The sequence below is a fragment of the Phoca vitulina genome, unplaced genomic scaffold (assembly GCF_004348235.1).
Source record: "Phoca vitulina isolate PV1807 unplaced genomic scaffold, GSC_HSeal_1.0 scaffold2, whole genome shotgun sequence".
In the NCBI taxonomy this organism is placed as follows: domain Eukaryota; kingdom Metazoa; phylum Chordata; class Mammalia; order Carnivora; family Phocidae; genus Phoca; species Phoca vitulina.
Window position 1 is genome coordinate 37,332,830 of NW_022589705.1, and position 3,811 is coordinate 37,336,640.

General features: G+C 42.1%; 1 non-coding gene across 1 annotated transcript; it reads left to right on the forward strand.

Annotated features, from left to right (window-relative positions):
- Positions 1-3,500: 3,500 nt before the first annotated feature.
- LOC116626848 lies at positions 3,501-3,604 on the forward strand. The gene has a single exon (XR_004298360.1). It is a non-coding gene; the product is annotated as a U6 spliceosomal RNA (small nuclear RNA).
- The last annotated feature ends 207 nt before the right edge of the window (positions 3,605-3,811 follow it).

Here is a 3,811-nt window from a genome sequence, read left to right on the forward strand (position 1 = left end):
TGTATCCAAAGCTCTAGAAGCAATAAGAGGCTCTATGAATTTACAAACAGACCAAGAAAGAAGGCTCAACACTTTAAAAGCAAGCAAGCAATGTAATGCATTTGCCCTGGGATGGACACAACAGGTGCAAGAGGGGACTAAAGACTTATTCATACCTTTGGAGGCTAATTTTGATTCCCAGGAGGAGAGCCACTGAAGGAGAGAGGACAGAGCGGTACCTGCAGGTACAGGCAGCTTCACATCGCTGGGAGAAGAGCTAGGTGGCACTGTGTTCTGGCTGCACAAAAGAACACCCCAAAAACGAGACACAGCATGAGCCTCATCGGCAGCTGCTTGCCAAGTACAAGCCAGTCCCAGACAAGACTATAGAACCCATGCCTGCCTGATGGGATTAAGAGCTGAAAACCAGTGCTGCTTTACAAGAAGTCAGAGCTACTGAAAACCCAAACTATAATAGAGAGAAGATTTGATTTACTAGGAAAAACAAATTGCTACAAAAGTAGCGATGTAACCAGTTCTGGAAACAAACAGTGCCCATTTCATACTTGTTTCCAGTGTTTTAAAAGGAAAGAGGCAGCAGTTAGTGAGGACGTGGAGGCGATAGTGCAGATGCATAAAGGAACAGAACTGGAGGGAGGGGGCCTCATGCCCCTGTGCCAGATGTGGTCCAAGTTCAATGCTAATCTGACCCTGTTGCTCTCCTGCTTAAACCCTGCAGCAGCTTCCCACTCCCTTTTAATTAAAGTCCAAACTCCTTCACCTGGCCCCTAGAGACTCACAAAATCTGGCCTTCTCTGTGGCTTTATCTCACCATTTGCCTCTTCCCTGCATCCATTCTGAACTTCCCGTAGGTCCTCACAGGTGCCTCCATCCCTGTAGCCATTGGCTCATTGAGGGAACACTCTTCTTCTTTCTCTCCCCATCTTCATCTGACTGGCACCTGCTCATTCCTCTGATCTCTGCTTAAATATCATTTCCTTGAAGAGGCTTTCCTTACCCTCCTCTAGGTTAGATCCCTTGCTCTGTTATAATCCCTATATTTCCTCTCCCATAATACTCATTAACTTTGTGATTAGTACTGATTTATCAGTCTTCCCTGCTAACTAGACACCTTTTTAAGTGCTCATAAAACATCTGTTAAATTAATCAATAGATTGAATTGAAACGGAATTTTTTTTTTTTTTTTTTTTTTTTGCTGGTGCCATTGTTTGTTCCCTGAGGAAGCTTAAAATGCTATTAATCACTGTAATTTAAAGGTTCATGGATGATTGCCAGTGTTATAGGTTTGCATTATGGGTTTTTTTTAAGATTTATTTATTTTAGGGAGGAGGAGGGGGTAGGGGAAGGTGTAGAGAGAGAATCTTAAGCAGGCTCTACACCCAGCACAGAAGGGCTGGATCTCAAAACCCTGAAATCATGATCTGAGCTGAAATCAAGAGTCAGTGGCTTAACCCACTAAGCCACCCAGGCTCCCAGGCATTATCATGTTTTAAAGGTCAGTAGATAAGGAGTGAAGGAGATATCCAGAAATCCAGTCTTCTAAATATGATTAACCAGACAGCAATTTGAATATTAAGTAGTCTAAGCATCCTTCACTATTTTCATAACCCTTTGGCAAGAGCTAAAATATAAGCCAGCAGTTCTTTGGAACTACTGTTCTCCAACTCGTCTGGGAAGACCACGGGCATCACTCTCCCTCCCCCACAAGCTACCACAGCTGTGCGGGCCCTTGGCCTGGTGTCCCCTGCAGCCCGAGCCACTCCCCAGGTCCGACCCGAGGTCCTTCTTTCTCCCTGAATTCTAAAATGAAAGGAAAAAAACACATTAGGCAACATCTCAGGAGAGAAGAAAAAGGAAAATTCCAGCAGTTTAGGTTTTATGATCATCCCATACCTTTCCCCAAAAAACATTCTATCTAACTACTTTCCTACCTACCCTTTCCCTTGCACCCAGGAAATACTATCTTTCCTCTAATTTATTCTCACTTTCATTCATTCAATGAACATTTATAAAGCTATTTCTGTGTACCTCGCATTGACTCTAAAATTTTTGTTGTTTTCAACATTTTGCATTTGATGATTTAGGAACTGCCTGTAAAAAAAAAAATGCAGAAATAAGCATTTTTTTTCTTTCTTTCAGGGGGTAAAAAATTAGTATTCAGAAATATATTTAGTGAAACCTTAAGTTTCACTTAAGGAAAAAAATTATGAATCTTTGAGTTGATGGCAACAGAGAAACCAAGTTGAACTGTCTTAAATTTCATGACTTCATTGGCTCACAAGCTTTTTAAAGGTCCTATGCTGTTGTAGGCATGGTCTGACCCAGAACTTCATAGAGTCACCAGGCTCCGACTCCTTTGGGATTCTCTGGGCTCTGCTCAGCTTCTCTCACGGCAGCAGTTATTCCAGATCTCGCTTCTCCCACAACAACAGCAGAGGAGAAGCTCTTCACCACCTCTCACAGAAGAAAAAGGAAGCTTCTTCCTGGGAGCCCCCAGTGAAAAGAATTTTTGCCCCTCTGAATTTGGTTGGTTGCTCATCCTGGAACCACCTCACCCAGGGACTGGTACCCACTTGTTGGTTTAAGCCAGTCAGGATCCACCTCTGGAGTCAGAAATGGTGTCCATTCCATGCTGGCTTCATAGCTAACCAAAGTAAAACATATCCCTAAAGGAAAAAAATGAAGGCTGTTGTAGAAATGAAAAAACAGATACCAAAAAAGCAATTGACAAATGGGCATTCCAGGGGCACCTGGGTGGCTCAGTTGTTAAGCGTCTGCCTTCGGCTCAGGTCATGATCCCAGGGTCCTGGAATCGAGCCCCGCATCAGGGTCCCTGCTCAGTGGGAAGCCTACTTCTCCCTCTCCCACTCTCCCTGCTTGCGTTCCCTCTCTCGCTGTGTCTCTCTCTGTCAAATAAATAAACAAATAATCTTAAAAAAACAAATGCGCATTCCACAGGTGAATCAACTTTTTCAAAGCAGCACTCAAGATGTTCCCGCTCACGTGAAAAAATACGTCATCACTCCAGTGTAGCTTATAGAATCCCCAATTCTTAGAATTAGAAAGAACTACAGAGATAGAATATAATCCATCTCCCTCATATTATAGCAGTTAAGGCTGGGAAAAGTGAAGTAAACTGCCCCAGGTTACACATCTAGTTAATGCCATTGAAAGGAACATAACCCAGGTGTTTTTATTTTTGATCCAACATTCCTTCTCGTATGTCAATACTACACAATCTGGGCAAAATCAGACCATATGATGTGTTATTTCTGTTATTCTCTAAACACAGAGTTTATTTGCAGAGAGGGTATGTTTTTTGGGTTCACGAGGAAGGGGTAGATAGGAAAGAATGAAAGAATGGAAAAAGAGAACAATTTTAATAACTTTTTAAGTTTCTTTTAACTCACACAACTTTCTAACACATTTATTGACACCAAAACAAGAACTTTTCTCAGAGCTGAGAAAATGTGACACTAGGACTTGGTAAAAAGAACCCAGTGCTCACTTCAGCAGCACATGTACTAACATTGGAACAATACAGAGATTAGCATGGTCTCTGCACAACCATAACACGCAAATTTGTGAAGTGTTCCATATTTATTTTTTTGACGCGTTCCATATTAAAAAAATAAGAAGAAGAATCCATATAATAACAGCAGCTGGGCTTGTAAATCCTGGTCCTGAGACCAAATACCATTTCGGGAAAAGACAAGTTGCTGGCTCTGTTCTCAAAACTCAGTGTGGTTTGAGACCTGACAGATAATGTTCATTTGTAGTGGCTTTGACATGAGGAGGAACTCTTCAAGGT